Source organism: Brassica napus, chromosome C8, assembly GCF_020379485.1.
Source record: "Brassica napus cultivar Da-Ae chromosome C8, Da-Ae, whole genome shotgun sequence".
NCBI lineage: Eukaryota > Viridiplantae > Streptophyta > Magnoliopsida > Brassicales > Brassicaceae > Brassica > Brassica napus.
The window spans coordinates 21,641,613-21,655,356 of record NC_063451.1 but is presented as its reverse complement, the minus strand read 5'-3'; the positions used below and the strand labels follow the sequence as shown (position 1 = coordinate 21,655,356).

Below are 13,744 nucleotides of genomic sequence, written 5' to 3'. Positions count from 1 at the left end.
TCGTTAATTCGTCATAATAGTAGTGTTACGACAAAATACCGAGGAAACGCGTTTCGTTGTTAAACATATGTCGTAATGGAGGATTCGTCCTAAAATCCACATAATATTTACGAGGAGAACTCTTCGTCGTAACACGGAAGGAAAGAGTTCGTCGTAATAGCCTCGTATACTGTCGTTGTAAAGTACTCGTTAAACGTCGATGTAATTTTCATGTAAAATTTACGAGGACTTTACATGTCACACGATGTAAAAACCTCGTAAAATTTACGACGACTTTACAAGTCTTTCGATGTATATTCTTTGTAAAAGTTACAACAAAATTACATCGTTTCTTATATATATAATTATTATTATACTTGTGGAAAATTCGAAAATTAAAATGTTTTTAATTTAAAAACAAAATGTGAGAATTTAAATTTTATAATAAAAACTAACATGTCAAAAAATAATATTTAAATTTATAATACAAAACGAAACAAATTAAAATAAAAACTATGGGATCACATTGTCGAAGTATGTCGCAGCAACGCTCGGATCATGAGTCTTGACCGGTAGATTCGGGAGGCCTTTGTCGAAGCGCCACCCGTCTTTCATCCAATGCTCTCTGCATGAGGGGTTTCCCACCGCCATCACGTCCAGCAGATCCTCAAGGGAGTCAAAACGATCATGTTGGGAATCCATTCGAGCCTGCATCCGAGCATTCTCTCGGTCCCGTCTCGAAGAGTATGACGAAGTCGCCCTTGCAACTTTGTTAACAGAGCCTATTCCCACTGTCCATCCCTTCTTTCTAGGATCAATCTTTAAAAGAAAACATTTTAATATAGTTAATTATATTAAAATAGTCAAATTAATTTAAATATAATTTTTAAATTTTACCTCTTCGAAGATCCGGTCGATCTCTTATGTTGTCAATTTGACGGGTAATCCATCGGGAGACTGTTGGTTTAGTTGTGTCTCTCGCTCTTCAACCCGAGCAGCCACATCGTTGAAGAGTTTCTCGGATGCAGGATCGACAAAAGTCTCGTCCGATGTGGCGTGAGTCATCTTGAATAGATCAGACAGAGATGGTAAGACTCCCGTCTTCTCAAGCTACAAAGAGAAAAAATAAATAAAATTAAATATTTAGATAAAAATTAATTAATAAATATAAGCTTAAGGAAATAAGAGTAAATATTACAACTAAAACTTACAGCTTCTAACGGATCCCGGCATGGGGTTTTTGTCCGGTTCTATGAACCATAGGCAAATGACCATCTATATCCTTCGTTCTTCGGGAAGCAGAGCAAGAGTTGGCCTTCCAGATCGAGGACGGTAGCTTCCAAAAGGCGATGAGGCCATCCCATGTGTCCTTTGTGATCTCGGTGGGCTTTCCCTCATAACGTAGAACTCCAATTTGTCCTTCCAATCCGAGACGGTGTTGCAAAGGCGGGTCTTTGTTTTTTCAACAAATTCCCTCTTCACCCTCTCGAAGATTCCTAAAGACCAGTGCCACCATTGCTGAAACAAACAAAATTTTGAAACAATTAAAATAAATAATTAATTGTTAAAAATAAAATTTCATAATTAAAAAATTACTTCAAAACATTTAAACCACGTCGTCTTAACGTGATCTGGAGTCATGATCCAGTTCGGATAGGGCCATCATAATATCTGATATGTTGTGTTTTTGATACATTTTAACAATGTTTTCTAAAGGGTTTTTGAGTCTTTATCGAGTCTTTCTAATCCTTTCGAGTCATTACAGGTCTAGAGTTGCATTGGGTAGGAGATGGACCAGTTCGAGCAGAAGAGGCAGAAAACAATACAATTTGGTGATTTTCACGCAATACAGTCTGAAGTGACTGTTCCCTGTGGAGCGGAGCACCCCGAGTGTTTGTTCCTGCGGCAGAGATTTTTAAGGAAACTACAAGTCATTACGGTATTTGCCCTAATTATCCAATCTTTTTCTCACAGCCGCACGTGGCTTTTATATATTATATTTTTCTTTTTCTTTTTACATTCTACGCTTCTTTTTTCATAGAGAAACAACTTTAGAGCTTCTCATATTGTGATTTTGCTACCTTGTAAAGGGAGACGGCTCCATCTCTCTCGCCATAGAGAAGATCATCATGAACCATATTCTATTTATTATTAATCGCATGATGTATTATTCAGAATTGATGTTTGTGTTTTCTTGTGTCATGGCTGAGTAGTCATCTTGTTAGGTCTAGGGTGTTAGGGATCATGGATCAATGAGCTAGACACAAATAAAATTGTTATTCTTTGATATCTCTATCTATTGTTATGCTTACTGCTTATGTTAAACTGGCAATTTAGCATCTGATTATAGGTTTAATCTAATCATTAAAAGTGTTTTAGGTTGCTAGAAAAAGCATAGATAGGCGATTTGTCCTTAGCCAACGAAAGCTGATGCTAAGGAATATCGTGAACCAATTGAATCTGAACTTAATGCTTGTCATCATTCTCTGATCCAAACGACAGTGTAGGCATTAGGATTGCTCGATAAATTGGTAGACACCACGACAGTGGGTTTATCTATTCTTGTTGTTCAAGTTCTAGATTGGCTCTTATTGCCTTCTTGAATAGTTGTGTAGCTCATGTCCTAAGTATTCCAACGAATCACCCTGAACCTAGCTCTTTTAATCATCTGAAAACTTTAAAATCAACTTGTTACTTGCTTGCTACGATACGTTAATCTCAAAACTCCATCATTGTTTTAGCTAAGTATTGATCCCATAGAAGTAAAGTGTAATCGTTAGTCTCTGTGGATTCGATCCTAAAGTGCTACATCGACATACCATTCGATTGTGGTAGTGTGCACATTAGGTTACTTGGTGTGAGTATACACGTAATATCAGATTGGCGCCGTTGTCGGGGACCATCTTTTTACCTTTATTTTTCGGTTACTTATTTAGTATAAAACCTATAACTTGCTCTATCATTTTTGTTGTAACTAATGTTCCAGGTGCATGACAAGTAGACATACTCGGAGAAATGTGGGAACCGAAATTTGCACTGTCGATTTCCGTTTTAATAAGGAAAGTAGGAGAACCCTAATTTCCCAGAGGTCCCGGATATCTGCTAATACCACACGCAAAACAATCAGAACACGAAACGAGAACAGTAATAAAATAAGAAATTGAAAAAGAGAGCAAGATAGTTCTTATTCTGAATCTGCGTTTGAGCGTTTACAACAAAGTAAGTGCCTGGGCTACGAGAGCTGTCGGCGAGATTCCTAGTTCTAAAACCCTAAGACGGCAAAAACCTAATTGAGTCGCACCTCGAATAACAAAAACGAAAAATTGCCTAAAATCGCTCCAAGTGCTAAGTTTGCTGCGAAAAAGTTCTCCTCCATGCCTCTCACCTAGGACTCCTTATATACTGGCTCCAAGGTCGGTTTACGCTTTTCCCCTCCTGCCCTTAAGCCGCCATAGCATAAAAATGGAGATATTCCATTTTTTCCGATTTTCGTAATTATCTTCAAAATTTCGTATTTATCCGCGGAAACTTGACATTTATCTTTCCTTGCAAATCAAGCGTAAACCGTCATGCGGATTACGGGCTGTTGGTTAAGAAATCGTAAGTTGGGCCTCGAGTCATGTCTCAGGTCCCTTTGGGCCGTCTTCCGACTCGAAGCGTTTATTACGGCTTCTTTCGATAAAGAACGAACTTTCCGCGGTTTTTACGGTAAAGTTTGATCGATAACTTAGAATGGCGGGGAATCGTGAAATGGGTTCGCTACGGTCTTTGGGAGATAGCATCGAAGGGTAGACGAGAACGCATGGACTAATGTCATATCGATGTTTCGGAAGAGCTCGGTCGCTACGTAGCGACCGAACTTTGGTTTGAGCTCGGTCGCTACGTAGCGACCGAGCGGAATGGACGTTCGGTCGCTACGTAGCGACCGAGCCTTAGCTCGAACTCGGTCGCTACGTGTTCGGTCGCTGCGTAACGATCCTTTTCGAGCTCTTGTCGGATGACTCGCGTTTCCTCCGCAAAACTTTTCGTAAAGAAGAATCTATTTCGAAAAAGTATTTGTCCAAGAAGGTTTCTACTTTTTCTTTTCGGAGATTTGGACGTTAACTTCGTCGCAACCGTTTTTGACCCCAACAGTTAGCCCCCCCAGCTCGTTGGGAGCGTGGATTTCTAGTGAAATCCCAATGCGCGGTATGGCGAGTTCGGACGAGATTGGTGTATTTGGGCAAAGTTCGTGTCCAAAAATCCGCAAGTAAATAGTAATTTTTCATGCCTATAAGAAGGGAGGTAATTTCTTCACAATCTTTATCTTGAAAAGTTCTTTCTTCTTTTTCTTTCTCTCTATCATTTCCTCCTTGATCAAAAAGAAAAACACGAGATGTCGAGTAAGAAGAGGAGTTCGAAGAAAGGGTCCTTGCCCACGAACGTTTCTGAAGAGCTTCGAGTGCCGAAGATGGAATTCGTTCCTTATTCGGTAGACCCAGCCGAGAATGAGGCATGGTGGGTGGCGTGTTACGGTTCGATCACGCCTCCCAAAGAAAAATCATTCCCGGTCATGAACCATCGCCCGGTGGAGGCAGGCGCACCAAGTTGGAGTACTAGTGAATTCCTCAAGGTCATGCGGTCGTTCTACCATATTTCGGACGCGGTGGAATTCAGGATTCCTCGTCAAGGCGAATGCGCTAGTAGTCCCCCAGAGGGCTTCTTTACTTGTTATGAGGCATTCGTAGTGCGCTGCCCTTTGTGGTTCCCGATCCCTGAGATTATCGTCTGTGTGTTGGGTCGTTTCGGGGTGATGATAAGCCAACTGAATCCTTTTGGCATCCAGCACCTCATAGGAATCCTGGTCCTGAGCTACGAGCATGGTCTCTCTCTCACCGTCGATCACTTCGAAGCGCTTCTTCGATTACAAATCATCAGGGATACGGACACGTACAGGCTGGTTCCTCGAAACTTCATGTCAGTGGTAAAGGAGTTTACTTCTAACTTCAACTCGTGGAAGAAGCTTTTCTTCTTCGTTCGTGTAGACGCAGCGTCCGTTGAGGAGAGTTGTATCCTACTGTTTCGGAGGTTGCCGAACGATCGTCCCTTTATCAACCCTCTTGCTCTGTTTCCTGAGGACATTATTGTGATGAGGGATCAGCTCAGGAATGGTCTTTTTTTCTGGACTTCCTTTACGTCGAAGAGAGTTCGAAAGGCGCTGAGGTTTGTGCATCCTAGTCCTGCTTTGGGCAAAGAGACAAGGAGTGATTCCGAACCTCAAGACCAAGGTCCCGACGCCGCTCCCACGATTGTGACGGGGCTGAACTCTTCGAAGGGGAAAGATATTGATCTCGGTGACCTGGAGTTTTCGGTGGACGATTGCATGCTTCTAGGATGGGATCCGAACCTTGCTTTCGGCAATGTAAGCGGTACGAGCGAGGTTCCTATTCTGGACTTTGATGATTTCTTCGCTGGTCTTCCGTCGGGCTTTGATGCTCCTCCGGCCACGAGCGAATCGGGGAGGCCGAAAGTCGTCGGGGAGGCCGAAAGTCGTCGCAGAAGGATCTCGTATCATTAACGGGGTATAAACTTTAAGAATTTTGACGATCATTATTATTATTTTTTGCTTACAACGTGTCAATTGGTTTTAGAGGGTTTGAACTTGCTTGGATCGGCCATTGAGGCGAGCCATAGAGAGGCCATGATCTATCGCTTTAAAGCGGAGAAGGCGGAACATGATATTGCTTGCATGAGAGACGAGATGTTGGCGCGAGACGCTCAACTCGCTCGTGATCATGCCAGGTTGAGTACGGGAATCTTAAGGGCGCTTTCAACTCGCTGGGCAACTTCCGTGAGTGTCGTGGCTCCGTCGGGAGCCTTTGGAAGACGCAGGCGGATGACTACGTTTTCGAGAGGGAGGTGGAGTTAATGAAGGGTGGCATGAAGGATCATGCTCATGCTGAGGCGATCATTCCTCCGATCGATGCGAAGATTCAGGGATTCTGGGATCCCATCCCGGTTTCTCCTGATACCGTAGAAACCGCGACTGATTTTGCCGGTGACGATGAGGAAGTGAACTTTCCCGCGGATGCATTCGGAGCTTCCTTGTCCGGGAATTTTAACTCTGATCTGTGAGCGTTTTGACGGGAAGGAGTTTTTCCCTTTATCTAGTAATTAGCGGCCGAGTGTGGCCTTTATTCATATATGTCTGGCCGAGTGTGGCCTTCGAACTTTGTATGGGCCTATTTTGGTTGTTTTTGTCGGGACTGGTCGTTGGTGGTTTTGAACCCCTACCGCTAAGCGGTTTATATAATGGATGTTTGTTTGAGTTACTTTGTTTAGAGTGCGTTTGAAGTAAACATGAGTTGTCGTCTCATATTTAACTTCGTTGAGGCGTTCAATCTGTTAGTGTGTTCGAGACGTGAGTTTTCGTAAAAATTATTTACGATCTTTCGGGAACGTTGAGATACGAACGGAGAGACATGTTTTAGGATCTCGTATCATTTAGATATCATGTCTTTGAGATGTCTGAGACCAATGCGATGGGTTTAGGGCAAGACCTAGGTTTACTCTCGGTTTTAAGGTTTGTGCGGTGACTAGCCGGCTATCGGTTTTCCTGTTGCGATTTCTACCTGATTCGTACCGATTTAAAGTCCGCGATAGGTTCTCGGCTTATACCACTTGTATGGTACGAATCGAGTATCTTTCTAGAGACAATTTTTAAGCCAACTGGAAGTGCTAGACCAAAATTTCGGATTTTTTTTTGTAGTGCGCTTTTGTCCTTGTGATGGACGTTTGAAGATCAAAAGAGTGATCAAGTTGCGTTTGTTTAAGACGGCTGATGTGTTCGTCGGGGCCAATCGACGAACGGAGTGTAAGATTTGTAGTGGTCGCGTTCGGACAATTTGTTCGTATCTTCTAGATTTTTAACTTGGCGACGTCTCGCAGTTATTTCGAAGATTATACGTATATTTTCGGTGCTGAAGTGAGATTGTTTTGCGATTTTGTGCCGTACGAGGCTGCTGGTAAGAGTATTAACGTTCGTAGTTTTTCTAGGCGTGTTATGAGACTTTTGCAAGTGTCTTAAAAAGGAGCGACGCATATTGATCGTAAAAATTTTCGAAATCTCTATAGAATTCGATTACAATAACGCATCTTTTCCTATGTGGTAGTATACGAGTGTACGCACCCACTCCCCCCCCTTTTTAGAGAGGGGGGATAGCTGAACTCTTCTTTCGACGAGCCGCCTACGTACCCCTTTCGTGGATCAAGCCATCTTGTAGTTATGTTTTATGTCGCGAGTGTTTTCACTCGGCGGTTGTTGCCGTGCTGACCGCCTTGATCGTGATGATTGTGGCTGGGTCAGTGTTCTCTTCCGGATGTTCCGGTTGAGTTGTAGTGTCGGCTTCGAATTCATGTTGAGTTTCGACACCTAAAGCGCCTGCGTCAGCAGAAGATGTTAAATCGTCTTTTCTTGAAACGTTGTCGGTCGAAGATTTATCAATCTTCATGTGTTTGCAATTTTCTGTTGCAGAGGTCATCATCTGTCTTAACTTGTGTTCCGCGAGGAAGCACAGTCGCGACTGTTTCTGACATCCCAAGATAGCAGCGACTCTGTTTGGGGTCGGGAATTTTACGCCCAGGTGGTACGTCGATGGAATGGCTTGCATAGCGTTGAGCCATGGGGTTCCCATGATCACGTTGTAGATGGCAGGATGATCGACTACCGCGAACTCGACGATTTTTGTGATCTCCTTGACCACGACTTGTAGCTGAATCGATCTGACGGTCATCGATACTTTGCCTGAAAAGTCTGTGAGCGGTTTCGGAGTTGGAGTTACTTCTCCGAGTTTGATGCTCATCCGATTGAGAGTGTCGCGGAAGATTACATTGACCGTGCTTCCCATTTCAATGAGTACTCTTCCGACTTCCATATCTCGTATGACGAGGTCTATGACGAGCGGATCGCAATGAGGTTGATCGATCCCGCCGGCTTCCTCCTTTGTGAAGGTGATTGAGTAGTTATGATCATCTCGGGTAGGAGACCATGTAGGCCAGTTTGTGCTTGACTCCGCCTTCCGCTAGTAAGCCTTGATGGCTGAAACCGTATCGTTGCAGAATTGCTATCCTCCGATGATCATGTTGACTCTACGACGATTGTTATCGTTCCCTTTGTCGTCTGGCCTCCTGCCGCGTTTATCCCTAGCTTGGTTTCTTTGAGGAGATCTCTCTGCGGGAAGATTTCTGTCCGGCTTCGGGGGGCGATCGGTCTCGAGGATGAGATCTTTCACGCTGGTCACTTCCGAGAGTTCTCCGGCTAGTAGCTTCGCGCCCAGCCTTGCTCCCAAGACCTTGCAGTTAGTCGTGGAGTGTCCTCGGGACTGGTGGAACTCGCAGAAGGTGTTTTCATCATATCCTTGATTGCGAGTTCACGTATTACCCGTGGTTTGGCCCAGGTCTGAGCCGATCGCATAATTGTGTGCTCCTTGGAGTTCTTCCCCCTCGTGATGGACATACTTGTCGTTACGAAGGTTCTTTTTCCTTGTTTTTGTGTCTACATCTTTCGAGGATGATCTCGCCGACTTATGTTTTTGCGATAAGATTTTTGTTTCTTCCTCGATCATGATGTAGTTCGTCGCCTTGTGGAGGGCGTCTTGGATTGTTCGCGGTTTTTCGAGGGATATCCATTTTCTAAGTTTCGACTTGTACCAGATCGCCTTTCTGAGCGCATCGATGGCCACCTTGTCGCTTATCCCGCTGACCCTAGACATTACCAACTTGAATCGGCTGATGAACTCGCGGAGGGGTTCGTCTTCCCTCTGGGACAGACTCCAGAGATCGACATCGGAAGTTTTTCTATCTATGAACATAGAGTATTGCTTGAGAAATTCCGATGCGAGCTGTCGGAAACTTCTGATAGAGTTTCGCTTAAGGCGCGCGAACCATTCGAGGGCTGCTCCTTCTAGATTCTCGACGAACTGGTGGCAGTAGCCGGCGTCTCTTTCGCTTCCTTCAGCCTCGCTCATCCCATCGTGATGTGGAAAACCTGAAGGTGCGCTCTCGGATTGGTCGTACCATCATACTTCGGTACTTTGATTTTTCCTGGATCGGATACCCTCGTATCTGAGATGCGAGCGGTGAAAGGGGTCTTCCGAGCTCCTTCCAGCAGCCTGTCGATCTCGGGGGCCGCGCTGGTAGCGTGTTGGATTTGAGATTTTATGGCTCTTACTTCTGCCGCAGTCTTGGTGATATAGTTGCGAGGATCGCGTATATCCGACGTCTCGTCAGCAGATTTCCGCGCTTGTCGGCGTTTACTGCGAGTGAGCTCGGTTTGTTTTTTATCCATCTCTTCTTGTTCGTTCCAATAGAGGATTTCCTCCTCTTTTGTCATTAGTTTGTCGAACGGAGAGCTTTCCCGAATGAATCGGCTTCTGATCCTCCTTGGATGCCTGTCGACGTCCTCATCAGTATTGTTGGAGACATCGCTAGGATCCAGGTCGACTTGCTCGACTTCGTTGTCCTCCGAAGCCTTGGTTCGAACTCGGTCGCTACGTAGCGACCGGCCGGAGCACGTGTTCGGTCGCTGCATAACGATCCTTTTCGAGCTCTTGTCGGATGACTCGCGTTTCCTCTGCAAAGCTTTTCGTAAAGAAGAATCTATTTCGAAAAAGTATTTGTCGAAGAAGGCTTCTACGTTTTCTTTTCGGAGATTTGGACGTTAACTTCGCCGCAACCGTTTTTGACCCCAACAAGAAACGCACAAGGAGAATTGGTTACACTTACCAACCAGGAGTTAGCAAGGTTAGAAAGAACAAATCGTCAATAGCCAAGGAAAACCGACACCACTATGGGTGATCACGCCAATCATGATGATCTCACTGCTGCAATGGCACTCATGCAACATCAGATGTTTCAGATGCAGCAGACCATCCAAGCTCAGGAGGAAGCTGCTCAACAAGCTGCTCTACTCGCTGCTCAGCAGCAGCAGGAACAGCCGGAGAAAGATGCTCCAATCGGGCAGAGAAACCTTCCGTGCAACATCCCTACTACTCGCTCTGCCATAGTTCTTCCACCCTACCAAACGACAGGACTTTGAGATCAACGTTCTGTGATCGATCTGGTGCTTAGAAAAGTGTTCACTGGTCTCCCGATAGAGAGTCCAATGAAGCACATTGAGAGCTTTGAAAGAGTCTGCAGCTTTACTCGTGTGAATGGCATACCACCGGAATACATCAAGTGCATGCTATTTCCGTTCTCTCTTGATGGAAAGGCTGTACGGTGGTTGAATTCTGTCCCTACCGGATCTCTTACTTCATGGGAACAAGTCCGATCATTGTTCCTAAGCAATTTCTACACGAAGACGAGAACAATTGCATTGAGGAACAAGATCACCTCTTTCAGACAGCTCACTGATGAGCCTTTTTGCGAAGCATGAAGCGTTATAATGACTACCGCAAAAAATACCCTCACCATGGATTTGATGATGATTACCTCCTGGGCATTTTCTATGATGGAGTAGACTGGAAATACCAAAGTGCTCAAAACTCTTCGAGCAATGGAGACTTCATGACTCAGACCACTGGTGGAGTGTTTAAGCTGATTGAGAACATGTCAGTTAGCTCACCCAATAAGAATCAGGAGAGCGACCGCTCCAAGAAAGTCGACGACACCCAGAAGATAGATGAGCTGACAGCCAGGGTTGATCAGCTACTAAAAAATAACCAAAGGCAATTTTTCAGCATGGAGCAAGCTACGGCTGGGCAGATTCAGGATACCCAGCAACCAATTCCAGCTACCGTAAACAGTCAACCAGATGAGCTAAAGGGTCTGGGTATGATGATGCAACAGCTGTTGCAGGGTCAACAGGTTCAGGCCAAGGCGTTGAATTAGGTAACCACGGAAATCGACACCAGGATGGGCAACATGTTCACTGAGCTGAATGCCAAGTATGACATTGTTGTGAGCCACATAAGAAAGATGGATGTTCAGATTGCTCAAACAGCTGAAAGTGTCAAGAGGCAGCAAGGTACCCTTCTTGGAAAGAGTGTGATGAATCCTAGGGTTGAACACTGTAATGCAACAGACCTGAGATGTGAGAAAGCTGAGGGAAAAGAACCGGAGCAACTGTCTGCTGAGACTGCTCCAGACGCAGAAAAGAGAACAGAACACCCTACTAGCTCTGAAGTGACTGCTCCCGGCGAACCTGCTGAGACTCCACCAGTTCGAGTCTATGTTTCTAAGGTCACCCTGGAAAGTTTGTTTTTCCTTGTTCCATTGTTGGAGTGGAATTCAAGGAAGCTCTTTGTGATTTTGGGTCTAGTGTAAACCTTGTCTCAAAAGCGATTGTAGACGAGCTAGGCATTGTTGATGTTGAGCATTCTCAGGTGAAGCTGGCTTTTGCAAACTCTTCCATGGCAGTCCCTTATGGAACTATTTTCAATCTTCCTGTCCAGGTTGGGGACTGTGTGCTCCATACCGAATTTCAAGTTGTTGAGATGAGGAAGGATCATGAGATGCCTTTGATATTTGGAAGGTCATTTATGGCTACAGTGGGAGCAATTGTCGACATTCCTAATAAGTGAGTCTCCTTCTCCAACATCAACAAGAAGATTTTCTACAAGGTTGTCCCAACCAGATAACAAATCCGATACGCCTCCTGCATCTCAATGGTCAGTGGAGAACAAGCGAAAATTGTTCTAAAGAAGGAGTTTGGTGATAAGAGTGAGATCTAAGAATTTCTGGATGAAGATCCTCACACTGATACCAAGAAACTCAGTGGAAATGCAAAGGTGAAGGAAAAAGTCCAGAAGAAAAGGGTCAAAGGCGATCCTATAATGACTTTGATACCTCACATGTGTGATAAGAACTCCATTGAGTACGAGGTAAAGTGCAAAGGTACCTCCAAACCTTTCTCTAAAGTTAAAGTTAATCTCTCACATGAGCTGAAGGACAAAAGGTGAAGATGCTGTGAAAGGGTTGCCGAGTAGAGTTCTGAAGCTGAACATGTCTTATTGTGGAGCTTGTTTTGGAACAAGCCATCATGATCAACCCGACTGATCCCTGTCACCAAGTCAAACTAGTGACTTACACCAAGCGCTTGGTGGGAGGCAACCCACTGGTAAGTGTACATATAAGTTGGTTTTGTTTTTGTTTACTTATTTTTTTGTTTTAGTTTATTGAGTATCAGCTCAAAAAGCTGAAAAACCCGAGATGCTTCAAAAATTCTGGGTTGCATCAATGGAACAATCTGCCATCTGAAAAGAGCGGTTGTTCCAGGCGACCATCTGACGATAGAACACCCAGAATTCTCATAGAACGCCCGCTCCACTTAGGTAAGTATCTCGACCAAAAAATGTTTATTTTTGTTTTCACCTTCTCTCTGACTTATTTTCACACCAGGGACGGTGTGAAGTAAGTCTGAAGGTTTTCGTCGTTAACTAACTCGTTTCTTTCTTTTGTTTTTATTTTGGGTCAGTTTGAGTCAGTTTATAGGATTGAATGACGAAGCGTACAAACTATTGAACGGTCGATCAAGGAACCTTTAGGATTCTAGAGACCTGTTTTTGGATCGATCAAAAAATTTTTTGGGATAGCTTCTTTGAGACGAATTTCTTGTAGATGAATTTAATCGAATCAAACAAGGTAGCAAAAGCTCTGTTTTTAATTATCAAAAGTCTAATTCATAAAAAACGACAAAGAAGGCTATATATAAGCAAAAGCTAAACACCAAACCCTAATATAAACATGTTTAAGATAAAAGACCTAAAGCCCATAGAATTATCACAATTATAAATAAATAAGTAATATAAAATATGAAAATCCTAAGCCATAACTTTAGCCACGTAACTTGTCGGTCAAGCATGATGCCGCATCATCATTGAGTCAGTCAAAACTTTGTGGGAATTAGGACCTTATTTCATGTTGATCACTAACCACCTTGTGCTTTAGTTATCTTATTCAGTGACCTTGCAGTGGTGAAAGACACACATGTGGACCTGGAACACCCTGACATATCTCACTTGATTCTCCAGAAGTTCTCAGCCGATCAGGTTACACTGGGTAGACTTAACTCCACCTAACTTGAACCTAATCTTGACTAAAATTCTTCTTGTTATAGGCATTAGAACAGGGAAACGAGAAAACGCTCAGGACTTCTTATCCTTTTTATCCATCTTGTTGATCCTGAGTGGCTAGCTCATCTTTAGCTAGTTCCCACCCTGTACCTTAGCCTTTATTCCACCTTCATGCATTTGTTTTTCAGTGTCATATGTGAAGATATGTGCAAAAAGGTCGGAGAGAAAAGGATCAACGCAGCCTCTTACTCGTTACTGCTGCGGAAATTCAATCAAAAAGTAGAACAAGCAGATTAAGGGAGCAACCGCTCCATAACCAATGAACTGCGCAAGAGCAAGGGTGGAGAACCAGAATGGTTGCGAAATCAGAACCACCAATGGCACTCAAAACCATCATGTATTACCTCCTTCTTCATCACATCACCATATCAGTCTTAAAAAAAACCCGAAAAAGGTGATGGAGAAGGGGAAGAAATCAAAGAAACATGAACCACTGGGAAGGTCGAGCAAAAGAGTGGGTACCAAGTTGAAAGATTGGAGAGCAGGCAGATGATCTGAACAGCCAAATGGCTGATCCAAAACGGAGCAGTCGTTCCAGAGGAAGCAAAAACGAGTAGAGGTGGTGGACATCAATGGATCTATCCTCTCTTGCCATTTTGTGCGATATCCTGCATCCTCTACAATGAAATGGTAGCCCTTGAACACTCTTAACT

The 13,744-nt window shown here is 43.9% G+C and overlaps 1 non-coding gene across 1 annotated transcript; it reads right to left on the bottom strand.

Moving 5' to 3' along the window:
* Window positions 1–10,330: 10,330 nt before the first annotated feature.
* Window positions 10,331–10,436, bottom strand: LOC125592170. Its single transcript, XR_007328017.1, has one exon. It is a non-coding gene; the product is annotated as a small nucleolar RNA R71 (small nucleolar RNA).
* Window positions 10,437–13,744: the final 3,308 nt, after the last annotated feature.